General features: G+C 42.7%; 16 non-coding genes across 16 annotated transcripts; all 16 read right to left on the bottom strand.

Annotated features, from left to right (window-relative positions):
• Positions 1-239: 239 nt before the first annotated feature.
• TRNAI-AAU (transfer RNA isoleucine (anticodon AAU)) lies at positions 240-313 on the bottom strand. Its single transcript has one exon. It is a non-coding gene; the product is annotated as a tRNA-Ile (tRNA).
• A 1,839-nt stretch (positions 314-2,152) lies between these two features.
• On the bottom strand, positions 2,153-2,226 carry TRNAI-AAU (transfer RNA isoleucine (anticodon AAU)). Its single transcript has one exon. It is a non-coding gene; the product is annotated as a tRNA-Ile (tRNA).
• Positions 2,227-3,085: 859 nt separating this feature from the next.
• Positions 3,086-3,159, bottom strand: TRNAI-AAU (transfer RNA isoleucine (anticodon AAU)). Its single transcript has one exon. It is a non-coding gene; the product is annotated as a tRNA-Ile (tRNA).
• A 677-nt stretch (positions 3,160-3,836) lies between these two features.
• Positions 3,837-3,909, bottom strand: TRNAI-AAU (transfer RNA isoleucine (anticodon AAU)). The gene has a single exon. It is a non-coding gene; the product is annotated as a tRNA-Ile (tRNA).
• Positions 3,910-5,413: 1,504 nt separating this feature from the next.
• Positions 5,414-5,487, bottom strand: TRNAI-AAU (transfer RNA isoleucine (anticodon AAU)). Its single transcript has one exon. It is a non-coding gene; the product is annotated as a tRNA-Ile (tRNA).
• A 1,070-nt stretch (positions 5,488-6,557) lies between these two features.
• On the bottom strand, positions 6,558-6,631 carry TRNAI-AAU (transfer RNA isoleucine (anticodon AAU)). Its single transcript has one exon. It is a non-coding gene; the product is annotated as a tRNA-Ile (tRNA).
• Positions 6,632-7,307: 676 nt separating this feature from the next.
• TRNAI-AAU (transfer RNA isoleucine (anticodon AAU)) lies at positions 7,308-7,381 on the bottom strand. The gene has a single exon. It is a non-coding gene; the product is annotated as a tRNA-Ile (tRNA).
• Positions 7,382-9,219: 1,838 nt separating this feature from the next.
• Positions 9,220-9,293, bottom strand: TRNAI-AAU (transfer RNA isoleucine (anticodon AAU)). Its single transcript has one exon. It is a non-coding gene; the product is annotated as a tRNA-Ile (tRNA).
• Positions 9,294-10,768: 1,475 nt separating this feature from the next.
• TRNAI-AAU (transfer RNA isoleucine (anticodon AAU)) lies at positions 10,769-10,842 on the bottom strand. Its single transcript has one exon. It is a non-coding gene; the product is annotated as a tRNA-Ile (tRNA).
• Positions 10,843-11,912: 1,070 nt separating this feature from the next.
• Positions 11,913-11,986, bottom strand: TRNAI-AAU (transfer RNA isoleucine (anticodon AAU)). Its single transcript has one exon. It is a non-coding gene; the product is annotated as a tRNA-Ile (tRNA).
• A 676-nt stretch (positions 11,987-12,662) lies between these two features.
• Positions 12,663-12,736, bottom strand: TRNAI-AAU (transfer RNA isoleucine (anticodon AAU)). Its single transcript has one exon. It is a non-coding gene; the product is annotated as a tRNA-Ile (tRNA).
• A 1,838-nt stretch (positions 12,737-14,574) lies between these two features.
• Positions 14,575-14,648, bottom strand: TRNAI-AAU (transfer RNA isoleucine (anticodon AAU)). Its single transcript has one exon. It is a non-coding gene; the product is annotated as a tRNA-Ile (tRNA).
• A 1,475-nt stretch (positions 14,649-16,123) lies between these two features.
• TRNAI-AAU (transfer RNA isoleucine (anticodon AAU)) lies at positions 16,124-16,197 on the bottom strand. The gene has a single exon. It is a non-coding gene; the product is annotated as a tRNA-Ile (tRNA).
• A 1,070-nt stretch (positions 16,198-17,267) lies between these two features.
• On the bottom strand, positions 17,268-17,341 carry TRNAI-AAU (transfer RNA isoleucine (anticodon AAU)). The gene has a single exon. It is a non-coding gene; the product is annotated as a tRNA-Ile (tRNA).
• Positions 17,342-18,017: 676 nt separating this feature from the next.
• Positions 18,018-18,091, bottom strand: TRNAI-AAU (transfer RNA isoleucine (anticodon AAU)). The gene has a single exon. It is a non-coding gene; the product is annotated as a tRNA-Ile (tRNA).
• Positions 18,092-18,818: 727 nt separating this feature from the next.
• Positions 18,819-18,892, bottom strand: TRNAI-AAU (transfer RNA isoleucine (anticodon AAU)). The gene has a single exon. It is a non-coding gene; the product is annotated as a tRNA-Ile (tRNA).
• Positions 18,893-19,218: the final 326 nt, after the last annotated feature.

Below are 19,218 nucleotides of genomic sequence, written 5' to 3'. Positions count from 1 at the left end.
GGAGGCCAGTTGCAGGGGGGAGTTTTCTTTCCTTGAAAGAAAATGCCTAACTCATTCACAAATACAACCCTTATCCTCACAACAACATTGGTTATGTCCGCAGCAGTACTGACCCGTGACTATGTATGCACAGCTGCTTCCAACAAAACAGCAATCTTGTGTTAGTAACTCTAAAGCTGTGAGTGCCAATTCTGCATCAATCTCATCCTTCTGCAGAAATATTTCCCAAAATGACAAAGTGGCCAATACGGGGATCGAACCCGTGACCTTGGCGTTATTAGCACCACGCTCTAACCAACTGAGCTAACCGGCCAGCTGAGAGGAATATTTCTGACTGGACCATAAGAGGGAGGCCAGTTGCAGGGGGATTTTTTCTTCCCTTGGAAAAAAAATGCCTAACTCATTCACACATAAAACCCTTATCCTCACAACAACCTAAAGAAAAACTACATGTGATCTGAAGGAAATTCATGAATATGACAATTATCTTCAAACTGACTTGTAGCCTGCATCACATTTAAGTAGAACTGGGACAAAGAAGGTTAAATGCATCTCATTGGTCATTTCCCACAGCAGTACTGACCTGTGACCATTTATGGACTGCTGCTTCCAACAAAACAGCAAACTAGTCATAGTAAATCTAAAGCTGTGGGTGGGAATTCTGCATCAATCTCATGCTTCTGCAGAAATATTTCCCAAATTGACAAAGTGGCCAATACTGATATCAAATTCGCTAATTTGGCTTGATTAGAACCATGCTCAGTCAGAAAAAGTATGCCTTCTGACTGGAGCATAGGAGGGAGGCCAGTTGCAGGGGGGAGTTTTCTTCCTTTGAAAGAAAATGCCTAACTCATTCACAAATACAACCCTTATCCTCACAACAACATTGGTTATGTCCGCAGCAGTACTGACCCGTGACTATGTATGCACAGCTGCTTCCAACAAAACAGCAATCTTGTGTTAGTAACTCTAAAGCTGTGAGTGCCAATTCTGCATCAATCTCATCCTTCTGCAGAAATATTTCCCAAATTGACAAAGTGGCCAATACTGGGATCAAATTCGCTAACTTGGCGTGATTAGCACCATGCTCAGTCAGAAAAAGTAAGCCTTCTGACTGGAGCATAGGAGGGAGGCCAGTTGCAGGGGGGAGTTTTCTTCCCTTGAAAGAAAATGCCTAACTCATTCACAAATACAACCCTTATCCTCACAACAACATTGGTTATGTCCGCAGCAGTACTGACCCGTGACTATGTATGCACAGCTGCTTCCAACAAAACAGCAATCTTGTGTTAGTAACTCTAAAGCTGTGAGTGCCAATTCTGCATCAATCTCATGCTTCTGCAGAAATATTTCCCAAGATGACAAAGTGGCCAACCCGTGACCTTGGCGTTATTAGCACCACGCTCTAACCAACTGAGCTGACCGGCCAGCTGAGAGCCATATTTCTAACTGGAGCATAAGAGGGAGGCCAGTTGCAGGGGGAGTTTTTCTTCCCTTGGAAAAAAAATGCCTAACTCATTCACACAGACAACCCTTATCCTCACAACAACCTAAAGAAAAACTCCATGTGATCTGAAGGAAATTCATGAATATTACAATTATCTTCAAACTGACTTGTGGCCTGCATCACATTTAAGTAGTACTGCGACAAAGAAGGTTAAATGCATCTCATTGGTCATTTCCCACAGCAGTACTGACCTGTGACCATTTATGGACTGCTGCTTCCAACAAAACAGCAAACTTGTCATAGTAAATCTAAAGCTGTGGGTGGGAATTCTGCATCAATCTAATGCTTCTGCAGACATTTTTCCCAAATTGACAAAGTGGCCAATACTGGGATCAAATTCGCTAACTTGGCGTGATTAGCACCATGCTCAGTCAGAAAAAGTATGTTTCTGACTGGAGCATAGGAGGGAGGCCAGTTGCAGGGGGCAGTTTTCTTTCCTTGAAAGAAAATGCCTAACTCATTCACAAATACTACCCTTATCCTCACAACAACATTGGTTATGTCCGCAGCAGTACTGACCCGTGACTATATATGCACAGCTGCTTCCAACAAAACAGCAATCTTGTGTTAGTAACTCTAAAGCTGTGAGTGCCAATTCTGCATCAATCTCATCCTTCTGCAGAAATATTTCCCAAAATGACAAAGTGGCCAATACGGGGATCGAACCCGTGACCTTGGCGTTATTAGCACCACACTCTAACCAACTGAGCTAACCGGCCAGCTGAGAGGCATATTTCTGACTGGACCATAAGAGGGAGGCCAGTTGCAGGGGGATTTTTTCTTCCCTTGGAAAAAAAATGCCTAACTCATTCACACATAAAACCCTTATCCTCACAACAACCTAAAGAAAAACTACATGTGATCTGAAGGAAATTCATGAATATGACAATTATCTTCAAACTGACTTGTAGCCTGCATCACATTTAAGTAGAACTGGGACAAAGAAGGTTAAATGCATCTCATTGGTCATTTCCCACAGCAGTACTGACCTGTGACCATTTATGGACTGCTGCTTCCAACAAAACAGCAAACTAGTCATAGTAAATCTAAAGCTGTGGGTGGGAATTCTGCATCAATCACATGCTTCTGCAGAAATATTTCCCAAATTGACAAAGTGGCCAATACTGGGATCAAATTCGCTAACTTGGCTTGATTAGCACCATGCTCAGTCAGAAAAAGTATGCCTTCTGACTGGAGCATAGGAGGGAGGCCAGTTGCAGGGGGGAGTTTTCTTCCTTTGAAAGAAAATGCCTAACTCATTCACACATAAAACCCTTATCCTCACAACAACCTAAAGAAAAACTACATGTGATCTGAAGGAAATTCATGAATATGACAATTATCTTCAAACTGACTTGTATCCTGCATCACATTTAAGAAAATGCCTAACTCATTCACAAATACAACCCTTATCCTCACAACAACATTGGTTATGTCCGCAGCAGTACTGACCCGTGACTATGTATGCACAGCTGCTTCCAACAAAACAGCAATCTTGTGTTAGTAACTCTAAAGCTGTGAGTGCCAATTCTGCATCAATCTCATCCTTCTGCAGAAATATTTCCCAAAATGACAAAGTGGCCAATACGGGGATCGAACCCGTGACCTTGGCGTTATTAGCACCACGCTCTAACCAACTGAGCTAACCGGCCAGCTGAGAGTCTATTTTCCCCTTGGAAAAAAATGCCTAACTCATTCACACAGACAACCCTTATCCTCACAACAACCTAAAGAAAAACTCCATGTGATCTGAAGGAAATTCATGAATATTACAATTATCTTCAAACTGACTTGTGGCCTGCATCACATTTAAGTAGTACTGCGACAAAGAAGGTTAAATGCATCTCATTGGTCATTTCCCACAGCAGTACTGACCTGTGACCATTTATGGACTGCTGCTTCCAACAAAACAGCAAACTTGTCATAGTAAATCTAAAGCTGTGGGTGGGAATTCTGCATCAATCTAATGCTTCTGCAGACATTTTTCCCAAATTGACAAAGTGGCCAATACTGGGATCAAATTCGCTAACTTGGCGTGATTAGCACCATGCTCAGTCAGAAAAAGTATGCTTCTGACTGGAGCATAGGAGGGAGGCCAGTTGCAGGGGGGAGTTTTCTTTCCTTGAAAGAAAATGCCTAACTCATTCACAAATACAACCCTTATCCTCACAACAACATTGGTTATGTCCGCAGCAGTACTGACCCGTGACTATGTATGCACAGCTGCTTCCAACAAAACAGCAATCTTGTGTTAGTAACTCTAAAGCTGTGAGTGCCAATTCTGCATCAATCTCATCCTTCTGCAGAAATATTTCCCAAAATGACAAAGTGGCCAATACGGGGATCGAACCCGTGACCTTGGCGTTATTAGCACCACGCTCTAACCACGGAGCTAACCGGCCAGCTGAGAGGCATATTTCTGACTGGACCATAAGAGGGAGGCCAGTTGCAGGGGGATTTTTTCTTCCCTTGGAAAAAAAATGCCTAACTCATTCACACATAAAACCCTTATCCTCACAACAACCTAAAGAAAAACTACATGTGATCTGAAGGAAATTCATGAATATGACAATTATCTTCAAACTGACTTGTAGCCTGCATCACATTTAAGTAGAACTGGGACAAAGAAGGTTAAATGCATCTCATTGGTCATTTCCCACAGCAGTACTGACCTGTGACCATTTATGGACTGCTGCTTCCAACAAAACAGCAAACTTGTCATAGTAAATCTAAAGCTGTGGGTGGGAATTCTGCATCAATCTCATGCTTCTGCAGAAATATTTCCCAAATTGACAAAGTGGCCAATACTGGGATCAAATTCGCTAACTTGGCGTGATTAGCACCATGCTCAGTCAGAAAAAGTATGCCTTCTGACTGGAGCATAGGAGGGAGGCCAGTTGCAGGGGGGAGTTTTCTTCCCTTGAAAGACAATGCCTAACTCATTCACAAATACAACACTTATCCTCACAACAACATTGGTTATGTCCGCAGTAGTACTGACCCGTGACTATGTATGCAGAGCTGCTTCCAACAAAACAGCAATCTTGTGTTAGTAACTCTAAAGCTGTGAGTGCCAATTCTGCATCAATCTCATCCTTCTGCAGAAATATTTCCCAAATTGACAAAGTGGCCAATACTGGGATCAAATTCGCTAACTTGGCGTGATTAGCACCATGCTCAGTCAGAAAAAGTAAGCCTTCTGACTGGAGCATAGGAGGGAGGCCAGTTGCAGGGGGGAGTTTTCTTCCCTTGAAAGAAAATGCCTAACTCATTCACACATAAAACCCTTATCCTCACAACAACCTAAAGAAAAACTACATGTGATCTGAAGGAAATTCACGAATATGACAATTATCTTCAAACTGACTTGTAGCCTGCATCACATTTAAGTAGAACTGGGACAAAGAAGGTTAAATGCATCTCATTGGTCATTTCCCACAGCAGTACTGACCTGTGACCATTTATGGACTGCTGCTTCCAACAAAACAGGAAACTAGTCATAGTAAATCTAAAGCTGTGGGTGGGAATTCTGCATCAATCTCATGCTTCTGCAGAAATATTTCCCAAATTGACAAAGTGGCCAATACTGGGATCAAATTCGCTAACTTGGCGTGATTAGCACCATGCTCAGTCAGAAAAAGTATGCCTTCTGACTGGAGCATAGGAGGGAGGCCAGTTGCAGGGGGGAGTTTTCTTCCCTTGAAAGAAAATGCCTAACTCATTCACAAATACAACCCTTATCCTCACAACAACATTAGTTATGTCCGCAGCAGTACTGACCCGTGACTATGTATGCACAGCTGCTTCCAACAAAACAGCAATCTTGTGTTAGTAACTCTAAAGCTGTGAGTGCCAATTCTGCATCAATCTCATCCTTCTGCAGAAATATTTCCCAAAATGACAAAGTGGCCAATACGGGGATCGAACCCGTGACCTTGGCGTTATTAGCACCACGCTCTAACCAACTGAGCTAACCGGCCAGCTGAGAGGCATATTTCTGACTGGAGCATAAGAGGGAGGCCAGTTGCAGGGGGACTTTTTCTTCCCTTGGAAAAAAAATACCTAACTCATTCACACATAAAACCCTTATCCTCACAACAACCTAAAGAAAAACTACATGCGATCTGAAGGAAATTCACGAATATGACAATTATCTTCAAACTGACTTGTAGCCTGCATCACATTTAAGTAGAACTGGGACAAAGAAGGTTAAATGCATCTCATTGGTCATTTCCCACAGCAGTACTGACCTGTGACCATTTATGGACTGCTGCTTCCAACAAAACAGCAAACTAGTCATAGTAAATATAAAGCTGTGGGTGGGAATTCTGCATCAATCTCATGCTTCTGCAGAAATATTTCCCAAATTGACAAAGTGGCCAATACTGGGATCAAATCCGCTAACTTGGCATGATTAGCACCATGCTCAGTCAGAAAAAGTATGCCTTCTGACTGGAGCATAGGAGGGAGGCCAGTTGCAGGCGGGAGTTTTCTTCCCTTGAAAGAAAATGCCTAACTCATTCACAAATACAACCCTTATCCTCACAACAACATTGGTTATGTCCCGCAGCAGAACTGACCCGTGACCATGTATGCACAGCTGCTTCCAACAAAACAGCAATCTTGTGTTAGTAACTCTAGAGCTGTGAGTGCCAATTCTTCATCAATCTCATGCTTCTGAGGAAATATTTCCCAAAATGACAAGGAGGCCAATACGGGGACCCGTGACCTTGCCATTATTAGCACCACGCTCTAACCAAATGAGCTAAACAGCCAGCTGAGAGTTTTGTTTCTGACTCAAGCATAAGCAGGAGGCCAGTTGTAGGGGGATGTTTTCTTCCCTTGGAAAAAAAATGCCTAACTCATTCACAAATACAACCCTTATCCTCACAACAACATTGGTTATGTCCGCAGCAGTACTGACCCGTGACTATGTATGCACAGCTGCTTCCAACAAAACAGCAATCTTGTGTTAGTAACTCTAAAGCTGTGAGTGCCAATTCTGCATCAATCTCATCCTTCTGCAGAAATATTTCCCAAAATGACAAAGTGGCCAATACGGGGATCGAACCCATGACCTTGGCGTTATTAGCACCGCGCTCTAACCAACTGAGCTAACCGGCCAGCTGAGAGTCTTTTTCCCTTGAAAAAAAATGCCTAACTCATTCACACATGAAACCCTTATCCTCACAACAACCTAAAGAAAAACTACATGTGATCTGAAGGAAATTCATGAATATGACAATTATCTTCAAACTGACTTGTAGCCTGCATCACATTTAAGTAGAACTGGGACAAAGAAGGTTAAATGCATCTCATTGGTCATTTCCCACAGCAGTACTGACCTGTGACCATTTATGGACTGCTGCTTCCAACAAAACAGCAAACTTGTCATAGTAAATCTAAAGCTGTGGGTGGGAATTCTGCATCAAACTCATGCTTCTGCAGAAATATTTCCCAAATTGACAAAGTGGCCAATACTGGGATCAAATTTGCTAACTTGGCGTGATTAGCACCATGCTCAGTCAGAAAAAGTATGCCTTCTGACTGGAGCATAGGAGGGAGGCCAGTTGCAGGGGGGAGTTTTCTTCCCTTGAAAGAAAATGCCTAACTCATTCACAAATACAACCCTTATCCTCACAACAACATTGGTTATGTCCGCAGCAGTACTGACCCGTGACTATGTATGCACAGCTGCTTCCAACAAAACAGCAATCTTGTGTTAGAAACTCTAAAGCTGTGAGTGCCAATTCTGCATCAATCTCATCCTTCTGCAGAAATATTTCCCAAAATGACAAAGTGGCCAATACGGGGATCGAACCCGTGACCTTGGCGTTATTAGCACCACGCTCTAACCAACTGAGCTAACCGGCCAGCTGAGATGCATATTTCTAACTGGAGCATAAGAGGGAGGCCAGTTGCAGGGGGATTTTTTCTTCCCTTGGAAAAAAAAATGCCTAACTCATTCACACATAAAACCCTTATCCTCACAACAACCTAAAGAAAAACTACATGTGATCTGAAGGAAATCACGAATATGATAATTATCTTCAAACTGACTTGTAGCCTGCATCACATTTAAGTAGAACTGGGACAAAGAAGGTTAAATGCATCTCATTGGCCATTTCCCACAGCAGTACTGACCTGTGACCATTTATGGACTGCTGCTTCCAACAAAACAGGAAACTAGTCATAGTAAATCTAAAGCTGTGGGTGGGAATTCCTCATCAATCTCATGCTTCTGCAGAAATATTTCCCAAATTGACAAAGTGGCCAATACTGGGATCAAATTCGCTAACTTGGCGTGATTAGCACCATGCTCAGTCAGAAAAAGTATGCCTTCTGACTGAAGCATAGGAGGGAGGCCAGTTGCAGGGGGGAGTTTTCTTCCCTTGAAAGAAAATGCCTAACTCATTCACAAATACAACCCTTATCCTCACAACAACATTAGTTATGTCCGCAGCAGTACTGACCCGTGACTATGTATGCACAGCTGCTTCCAACAAAACAGCAATCTTGTGTTAGTAACTCTAAAGCTGTGAGTGCCAATTGTGCATCAATCTCATCCTTCTGCAGAAATATTTCCCAAAATGACAAAGTGGCCAAATTAGCACCATGCTCTAACCAACTGAGCTAACCGGCCAGCTGAGAGGCATATTTCTGACTGGAGCATAAGAGGGAGGCCAGGTGCAGGGGGACTTTTTCTTCCCTTGGAAAAAAAATACCTAACTCATTCACACATAAAACCCTTATCCTCACAACAACCTAAAGAAAAACTACATGTGATCTGAAGGAAATTCACGAATATGACAATTATCTTCAAACTGACTTGTAGCCTGCATCACATTTAAGTAGAACTGGGACAAAGAAGGTTAAATGCATCTCATTGGTCATTTCCCACAGCAGTACTGACCTGTGACCATTTATGGACTGCTGCTTCCAACAAAACAGCAAACTAGTCATAGTAAATCTAAAGCTGTGGGTGGGAATTCTGCATCAATCTCATGCTTCTGCAGAAATATTTCCCAAATTGACAAAGTGGCCAATACTGGGATCAAATCCGCTAACTTGGCGTGATTAGCACCATGCTCAGTCAGAAAAAGTATGCCTTCTGACTGGAGCATAGGAGGGAGGCCAGTTGCAAGGGGGAGTTTTCTTCCCTTGAAAGAAAATGCCTAACTCATTCACAAATACAACTCTTATCCTCACAACAACATTGGTTATGTCCCGCAGCAGTACTGACCCGTGACCATGTATGCACAGCTGCTTCCAACAAAACAGCAATCTTGTGTTAGTAACTCTAGAGCTGTGAGTGCCAATTCTGCATCAATCTCATGCTTCTGAGGAAATATTTCCCAAAATGACAAGGAGGCCAATACGGGGACCGTGACCTTGCCATTATTAGCACCACGCTCTAACCAAATGAGCTAAACAGCCAGCTGAGAGTTTTGTTTCTGACTCAAGCATAAGCAGGAGGCCAGTTGTAGGGGGATGTTTTCTTCCCTTGGAAAAAAAATGCCTAACTCATTCACAAATACAACCCTTATCCTCACAACAACATTGGTTATGTCCGCAGCAGTACTGACCCGTGACTATGTATGCGCAGCTGCTTCCAACAAAACAGCAATCTTGTGTTAGTAACTCTAAAGCTGTGAGTGCCAATTCTGCATTAATCTCATCCTTCTGCAGAAATATTTCCCAAAATGACAAAGTGGCCAATACGGGGATTGAACCCGTGACCTTGGCGTTATTAGCACCACACTCTAACCAACTGAGCTAACCGGCCAGCTGAGAGTCTTTTTCCCTTGAAAAAAAATGCCTAACTCATTCACACATAAAACCCTTATCCTCACAACAACCTAAAGAAAAACTACATGTGATCTGAAGGAAATTCATGAATATGACAATTATCTTCAAACTGACTTGTAGCCTGCATCACATTTAAGTAGAACTGGGACAAAGAAGGTTAAATGCATCTCATTGGTCATTTCCCACAGCAGTACTGACCTGTGACCATTTATGGACTGCTGCTTCCAACAAAACAGCAAACTTGTCATAGTAAATCTAAAGCTGTGGGTGGGAATTCTGCATCAAACTCATGCTTCTGCAGAAATATTTCCCAAATTGACAAAGTGGCCAATACTGGGATCAAATTTGCTAACTTGGCGTGATTAGCACCATGCTCAGTCAGAAAAAGTATGCCTTCTGACTGGAGCATAGGAGGGAGGCCAGTTGCAGGGGGGAGTTTTCTTCCCTTGAAAGAAAATGCCTAACTCATTCACAAATACAACCCTTATCCTCACAACAACATTGGTTATGTCCGCAGTAGTACTGACCTGTGACTATGTATGCACAGCTGCTTCCAACAAAACAGCAATCTTGTGTTAGAAACTCTAAAGCTGTGAGTGCCAATTCTGCATCAATCTCATCCTTCTGAAGAAATATTTCCCAAAATGACAAAGTGGCCAATACGGGGATCGAACCCATGACCTTGGCATTATTAGCACCACTCTCTAACCAACTGAGCTAACCGGACAGCTGAGATGCATATTTCTAACTGGAGCATAAGAGGGAGGCCAGTTGCAGGGGGATTTTTTCTTCCCTTGGAAAAAAAATGCCTAACTCATTCACACATAAAACCCTTATCCTCACAACAACCTAAAGAAAAACTACATGTGATCTGAAGGAAATTCATGAATATTACAATTATCTTCAAACTGACTTGTGGCCTGCATCACATTTAAGTAGAACTGGGACAAAGAAGGTTAAATGCATCTCATTGGCCATTTCCCACAGCAGTACTGACCTGTGACCATTTATGGACTGCTGCTTCCAACAAAACAGGAAACTTGTCATAATAAATCTAAAGCTGTGGGTGGGAATTCTGCATCAATCTCATGCTTCTGCAGAAATATTTCCCAAATTGACAAAGTGGCCAATACTGGGATCAAATTCGCTAACTTGGCGTGATTAGCACCATGCTCAGTCAGAAAAAGTATGCCTTCTGACTGGAGCATAGGAGGGAGGCCAGTTGCAGGGGGGAGTTTTCTTCCCTTGAAAGAAAATGCCTAACTCATTCACAAATACAACCCTTATCCTCACAACAACATTAGTTATGTCCGCAGCAGTACTGACCCGTGACTATGTATGCACAGCTGCTTCCAACAAAACAGCAATCTTGTGTTAGTAACTCTAAAGCTGTGAGTGCCAATTGTGCATCAATCTCATCCTTCTGCAGAAATATTTCCCAAAATGACAAAGTGGCCAATACGGGGATCGAACCCGTGACCTTGGCGTTATTAACACCACGCTTTTACCAACTGAGCTAACCAGCCAGCTGAGAGGCATATTTCTGACTGGAGCATAAGAGGGAGGCCAGGTGCAGGGGGACTTTTTCTTCCCTTGGAAAAAAAATACCTAACTCATTCACACATAAAACCCTTATCCTCACAACAACCTAAAGAAAAACTACATGCGATCTGAAGGAAATTCACGAATATGACAATTATCTTCAAACTGACTTGTAGCCTGCATCACATTTAAGTAGAACTGGGACAAAGAAGGTTAAATGCATCTCATTGGTCATTTCCCACAGCAGTACTGACCTGTGACCATTTATGGACTGCTGCTTCCAACAAAACAGCAAACTAGTCATAGTAAATATAAAGCTGTGGGTGGGAATTCTGCATCAATCTCATGCTTCTGCAGAAATATTTCCCAAATTGACAAAGTGGCCAATACTGGGATCAAATCCGCTAACTTGGCATGATTAGCACCATGCTCAGTCAGAAAAAGTATGCCTTCTGACTGGAGCATAGGAGGGAGGCCAGTTGCAGGCGGGAGTTTTCTTCCCTTGAAAGAAAATGCCTAACTCATTCACAAATACAACCCTTATCCTCACAACAACATTGGTTATGTCCCGCAGCAGAACTGACCCGTGACCATGTATGCACAGCTGCTTCCAACAAAACAGCAATCTTGTGTTAGTAACTCTAGAGCTGTGAGTGCCAATTCTTCATCAATCTCATGCTTCTGAGGAAATATTTCCCAAAATGACAAGGAGGCCAATACGGGGACCCGTGACCTTGCCATTATTAGCACCACGCTCTAACCAAATGAGCTAAACAGCCAGCTGAGAGTTTTGTTTCTGACTCAAGCATAAGCAGGAGGCCAGTTGTAGGGGGATGTTTTCTTCCCTTGGAAAAAAAATGCCTAACTCATTCACAAATACAACCCTTATCCTCACAACAACATTGGTTATGTCCGCAGCAGTACTGACCCGTGACTATGTATGCACAGCTGCTTCCAACAAAACAGCAATCTTGTGTTAGTAACTCTAAAGCTGTGAGTGCCAATTCTGCATCAATCTCATCCTTCTGCAGAAATATTTCCCAAAATGACAAAGTGGCCAATACGGGGATCGAACCCATGACCTTGGCGTTATTAGCACCGCGCTCTAACCAACTGAGCTAACCGGCCAGCTGAGAGTCTTTTTCCCTTGAAAAAAAATGCCTAACTCATTCACACATGAAACCCTTATCCTCACAACAACCTAAAGAAAAACTACATGTGATCTGAAGGAAATTCATGAATATGACAATTATCTTCAAACTGACTTGTAGCCTGCATCACATTTAAGTAGAACTGGGACAAAGAAGGTTAAATGCATCTCATTGGTCATTTCCCACAGCAGTACTGACCTGTGACCATTTATGGACTGCTGCTTCCAACAAAACAGCAAACTTGTCATAGTAAATCTAAAGCTGTGGGTGGGAATTCTGCATCAAACTCATGCTTCTGCAGAAATATTTCCCAAATTGACAAAGTGGCCAATACTGGGATCAAATTTGCTAACTTGGCGTGATTAGCACCATGCTCAGTCAGAAAAAGTATGCCTTCTGACTGGAGCATAGGAGGGAGGCCAGTTGCAGGGGGGAGTTTTCTTCCCTTGAAAGAAAATGCCTAACTCATTCACAAATACAACCCTTATCCTCACAACAACATTGGTTATGTCCGCAGCAGTACTGACCCGTGACTATGTATGCACAGCTGCTTCCAACAAAACAGCAATCTTGTGTTAGAAACTCTAAAGCTGTGAGTGCCAATTCTGCATCAATCTCATCCTTCTGCAGAAATATTTCCCAAAATGACAAAGTGGCCAATACGGGGATCGAACCCGTGACCTTGGCGTTATTAGCACCACGCTCTAACCAACTGAGCTAACCGGCCAGCTGAGATGCATATTTCTAACTGGAGCATAAGAGGGAGGCCAGTTGCAGGGGGATTTTTTCTTCCCTTGGAAAAAAAAATGCCTAACTCATTCACACATAAAACCCTTATCCTCACAACAACCTAAAGAAAAACTACATGTGATCTGAAGGAAATCACGAATATGATAATTATCTTCAAACTGACTTGTAGCCTGCATCACATTTAAGTAGAACTGGGACAAAGAAGGTTAAATGCATCTCATTGGCCATTTCCCACAGCAGTACTGACCTGTGACCATTTATGGACTGCTGCTTCCAACAAAACAGGAAACTAGTCATAGTAAATCTAAAGCTGTGGGTGGGAATTCCTCATCAATCTCATGCTTCTGCAGAAATATTTCCCAAATTGACAAAGTGGCCAATACTGGGATCAAATTCGCTAACTTGGCGTGATTAGCACCATGCTCAGTCAGAAAAAGTATGCCTTCTGACTGGAGCATAGGAGGGAGGCCAGTTGCAGGGGGGAGTTTTCTTCCCTTGAAAGAAAATGCCTAACTCATTCACAAATACAACCCTTATCCTCACAACAACATTAGTTATGTCCGCAGCAGTACTGACCCGTGACTATGTATGCACAGCTGCTTCCAACAAAACAGCAATCTTGTGTTAGTAACTCTAAAGCTGTGAGTGCCAATTGTGCATCAATCTCATCCTTCTGCAGAAATATTTCCCAAAATGACAAAGTGGCCAAATTAGCACCATGCTCTAACCAACTGAGCTAACCGGCCAGCTGAGAGGCATATTTCTGACTGGAGCATAAGAGGGAGGCCAGGTGCAGGGGGACTTTTTCTTCCCTTGGAAAAAAAATACCTAACTCATTCACACATAAAACCCTTATCCTCACAACAACCTAAAGAAAAACTACATGTGATCTGAAGGAAATTCACGAATATGACAATTATCTTCAAACTGACTTGTAGCCTGCATCACATTTAAGTAGAACTGGGACAAAGAAGGTTAAATGCATCTCATTGGTCATTTCCCACAGCAGTACTGACCTGTGACCATTTATGGACTGCTGCTTCCAACAAAACAGCAAACTAGTCATAGTAAATCTAAAGCTGTGGGTGGGAATTCTGCATCAATCTCATGCTTCTGCAGAAATATTTCCCAAATTGACAAAGTGGCCAATACTGGGATCAAATCCGCTAACTTGGCGTGATTAGCACCATGCTCAGTCAGAAAAAGTATGCCTTCTGACTGGAGCATAGGAGGGAGGCCAGTTGCAAGGGGGAGTTTTCTTCCCTTGAAAGAAAATGCCTAACTCATTCACAAATACAACTCTTATCCTCACAACAACATTGGTTATGTCCCGCAGCAGTACTGACCCGTGACCATGTATGCACAGCTGCTTCCAACAAAACAGCAATCTTGTGTTAGTAACTCTAGAGCTGTGAGTGCCAATTCTGCATCAATCTCATGCTTCTGAGGAAATATTTCCCAAAATGACAAGGAGGCCAATACGGGGACCGTGACCTTGCCATTATTAGCACCACGCTCTAACCAAATGAGCTAAACAGCCAGCTGAGAGTTTTGTTTCTGACTCAAGCATAAGCAGGAGGCCAGTTGTAGGGGGATGTTTTCTTCCCTTGGAAAAAAAATGCCTAACTCATTCACAAATACAACCCTTATCCTCACAACAACATTGGTTATGTCCGCAGCAGTACTGACCCGTGACTATGTATGCGCAGCTGCTTCCAACAAAACAGCAATCTTGTGTTAGTAACTCTAAAGCTGTGAGTGCCAATTCTGCATTAATCTCATCCTTCTGCAGAAATATTTCCCAAAATGACAAAGTGGCCAATACGGGGATTGAACCCGTGACCTTGGCGTTATTAGCACCACACTCTAACCAACTGAGCTAACCGGCCAGCTGAGAGTCTTTTTCCCTTGAAAAAAAATGCCTAACTCATTCACACATAAAACCCTTATCCTCACAACAACCTAAAGAAAAACTACATGTGATCTGAAGGAAATTCATGAATATGACAATTATCTTCAAACTGACTTGTAGCCTGCATCACATTTAAGTAGAACTGGGACAAAGAAGGTTAAATGCATCTCATTGGTCATTTCCCACAGCAGTACTGACCTGTGACCATTTATGGACTGCTGCTTCCAACAAAACAGCAAACTTGTCATAGTAAATCTAAAGCTGTGGGTGGGAATTCTGCATCAAACTCATGCTTCTGCAGAAATATTTCCCAAATTGACAAAGTGGCCAATACTGGGATCAAATTTGCTAACTTGGCGTGATTAGCACCATGCTCAGTCAGAAAAAGTATGCCTTCTGACTGGAGCATAGGAGGGAGGCCAGTTGCAGGGGGGAGTTTTCTTCCCTTGAAAGAAAATGCCTAACTCATTCACAAATACAACCCTTATCCTCACAACAACATTGGTTATGTCCGCAGTAGTACTGACCTGTGACTATGTATGCACAGCTGCTTCCAACAAAACAGCAATCTTGTGTTAGAAACTCTAAAGCTGTGAGTGCCAATTCTGCATCAATCTCATCCTTCTGAAGAAATATTTCCCAAAATGACAAAGTGGCCAATACGGGGATCGAACCCATGACCTTGGCATTATTAGCACCACTCTCTAACCAACTGAGCTAACCGGACAGCTGAGATGCATATTTCTAACTGGAGCATAAGAGGGAGGCCAGTTGCAGGGGGATTTTTTCTTCCCTTGGAAAAAAAATGCCTAACTCATTCACACATAAAACCCTTATCCTCACAACAACCTAAAGAAAAACTACATGTGATCTGAAGGAAATTCATGAATATTACAATTATCTTCAAACTGACTTGTGGCCTGCATCACATTTAAGTAGAACTGGGACAAAGAAGGTTAAATGCATCTCATTGGCCATTTCCCACAGCAGTACTGACCTGTGACCATTTATGGACTGCTGCTTCCAACAAAACAGGAAACTTGTCATAATAAATCTAAAGCTGTGGGTGGGAATTCTGCATCAATCTCATGCTTCTGCAGAAATATTTCCCAAATTGACAAAGTGGCCAATACTGGGATCAAATTCGCTAACTTGGCGTGATTAGCACCATGCTCAGTCAGAAAAAGTATGCCTTCTGACTGGAGCATAGGAGGGAGGCCAGTTGCAGGGGGGAGTTTTCTTCCCTTGAAAGAAAATGCCTAACTCATTCACAAATACAACCCTTATCCTCACAACAACATTAGTTATGTCCGCAGCAGTACTGACCCGTGACTATGTATGCACAGCTGCTTCCAACAAAACAGCAATCTTGTGTTAGTAACTCTAAAGCTGTGAGTGCCAATTGTGCATCAATCTCATCCTTCTGCAGAAATATTTCCCAAAATGACAAAGTGGCCAATACGGGGATCGAACCCGTGACCTTGGCGTTATTAACACCACGCTTTTACCAACTGAGCTAACCAGCCAGCTGAGAGGCATATTTCTGACTGGAGCATAAGAGGGAGGCCAGGTGCAGGGGGACTTTTTCTTCCCTTGGAAAAAAAATACCTAACTCATTCACACATAAAACCCTTATCCTCACAACAACCTAAAGAAAAACTACATGTGATCTGAAGGAAATTCACGAATATGACAATTATCTTCAAACTGACTTGTAGCCTGCATCACATTTAAGTAGAACTGGGACAAAGAAGGTTAAATGCATCTCATTGGTCATTTCCCACAGCAGTACTGACCTGTGACCATTTATGGACTGCTGCTTCCAACAAAACAGCAAACTAGTCATAGTAAATATAAAGCTGTGGGTGGGAATTCTGCATCAATCTCATGCTTCTGCAGAAATATTTCCCAAATTGACAAAGTGGCCAATACTGGGATCAAATCCGCTAACTTGGCGTGATTAGCACCATGCTCAGTCAGAAAAAGTATGCCTTCTGACTGGAGCATAGGAGGGAGGCCAGTTGCAAGGGGGAGTTTTCTTCCCTTGAAAGAAAATGCCTAACTCATTCACAAATACAACCCTTATCCTCACAACAACATTGGTTATGTCCCGCAGCAGTACTGACCCGTGACCATGTATGCACAGCTGCTTCCAACAAAACAGTAATCTTGTGTTAGTAACTCTAGAGCTGTGAGTGCCAATTCTGCATCAATCTCATGCTTCTGAGGAAATATTTCCCAAAATGACAAGGAGGCCAATACGGGGACCCGTGACCTTGCCATCATTAGCACCACGCTCTAACCAAATGAGCTAAACAGCCAGCTGAGAGTTTTGTTTCTGACTCAAGCATAAGCAGGAGGCCAGTTGTAGGGGGATGTTTTCTTCCCTTGGAAAAAAAATGCCTAACTCATTCACAAATACAACCCTTATCCTCACAACAACATTGGTTATGTCCGCAGCAGTACTGACCCGTGACTAGGTATGCACAGCTGCTTCCAACAAAACAGCAATCTTGTGTTAGTAACTCTAAAGCTGTGAGTGCCAATTCTGCATCAATCTCATCCTTCTGCAGAAATATTTCCCAAAATGACAAAGTGGCCAATACGGGGATCGAACCCGTGACCTTGGCGTTATTAGCACCACGCTCTAACCAACTGAGCTACCCGGCCAGCTGAGAATCTTTTTCCCTTAAAAAAAAATGCCTAACTCATTCACACATAAAACCCTTATCCTCACAACAACCTAAAGAAAAACTACATGTGATCTGAAGGAAATTCACAAATATGACAATTATCTTCAAACTGACTTGTAGCCTGCATCACATTTAAGTAGAACTGGGACAAAGAAGGTTAAATGCATCTCATTGGTCATTTCCCACAGCAGTACTGACCTGTGACCATTTATGGACTGCTGCTTCCAACAAAACAGGAAACTAGTCATAGTAAATCTAAAGCTCTAGGTGGGAATTCTGCATCAATCTCATGCTTCTGCAGAAATATTTCCCAAATTGACAAAGTGGCCAATACTGGGATCAAATTTGCTAACTTGGCATGATTAGCACCATGCTCAGTCAGAAAAAGTATGCCTTCTGACTGGAGCATAGGAGGGAGGCCAGTTGCAGGGGGGAGTTTTCTTCCCTTGAAAGAAAATGCCTAACTCATTCACAAATACAACCCTTATCCTCACAACAACATTAGTTATGTCCGCAGCAGTACTGACCCGTGACTATGTATGCACAGCTGCTTCCAACAAAACAGCAATCTTGTGTTAGTAACTCTAAAGCTGTGAGTGCCAATTGTGCATCAATCTCATCCTTCTGCAGAAATATTTCCCAAAATGACAAAGTGGCCAATACGGGGATCGAACCCGTGACCTTGGCGTTATTAGCACCACGCTCTAACCAACTGAGCTAACCGGCCAGCTGAGAGGCATGTTTCTGACTGGAGCATAAGAGGGAGGCCAGGTGCAGGGGGACTTTTTCTTCCCTTGGAAAAAAATAATACCTAACTCATTCACACATAAAACCCTTATCCTCACAACAACCTAAAGAAAAACTACATGTGATCTGAAGGAAATTCACGAATATGACAATTATCTTCAAACTGACTTGTAGCCTGCATCACATTTAAGTAGAACTGGGACAAAGAAGGTTAAATGCATCTCATTGGTCATTTCCCACAGCAGTACTGACCTGTGACCATTTATGGACTGCTGCTTCCAACAAAACAGCAAACTTGTCATAGTAAATCTAAAGCTGTGGGTGGGAATTCTGCATCAAACTCATGCTTCTGCAGAAATATTTCCCAAATTGACAAAGTGGCCAATACTGGGATCAAATTTGCTAACTTGGCGTGATTAGCACCATGCTCAGTCAGAAAAAGTATGCCTTCTGACTGGAGCATAGGACGGAGGCCAGTTGCAGGGGGGAGTTTTCTTCCGTTGAAAGAAAATGCCTAACTCATTCACAAATACAACCCTTATCCTCACAACAACATTGGTTATGTCCGCAGTAGTACTGACCCGTGACTATGTATGCACAGCTGCTTCCAACAAAACAGCAATCTTGTGTTAGAAACTCTAAAGCTGTGAGTGCCAATTCTGCATCAATCTCATCCTTCTGCAGAAATATTTCCCAAAATGACAAAGTGGCCAATACGGGGATCGAACCCGTGACCTTGGCGTTATTAGCACCACGCTCTAACCAACTGAGCTAACCGGCCAGCTGAGATGCATATTTCTAACTGGAGCATAAGAGGGAGGCCAGTTGCAGGGGGATTTTTTCTTCCCTTGGAAAAAAAATGCCTAACTCATTCACACATAAAACCCTTATCCTCACAACAACCTAAAGAAAAACTACATGTGATCTGAAGGAAATTCACGAATATGATAATTATCTTCAAACTGACTTGTAGCCTGCATCACATTTAAGTAGAACTGGGACAAAGAAGGTTAAATGCATCTCATTGGCCATTTCCCACAGCAGAACTGACCTGTGACCATTTATGGACTGCTGCTTCCAACAAAACAGGAAACTAGTCATAGTAAA

The sequence above is a fragment of the Ambystoma mexicanum genome, chromosome 1p, assembly GCF_040938575.1.
Source record: "Ambystoma mexicanum isolate Mex_15411 chromosome 1p, UKY_AmexF1_1, whole genome shotgun sequence".
NCBI lineage: Eukaryota > Metazoa > Chordata > Amphibia > Caudata > Ambystomatidae > Ambystoma > Ambystoma mexicanum.
The sequence above is the reverse complement of the archived record's forward strand: the minus strand, read 5'-3'. Positions and strand labels throughout refer to the sequence as shown.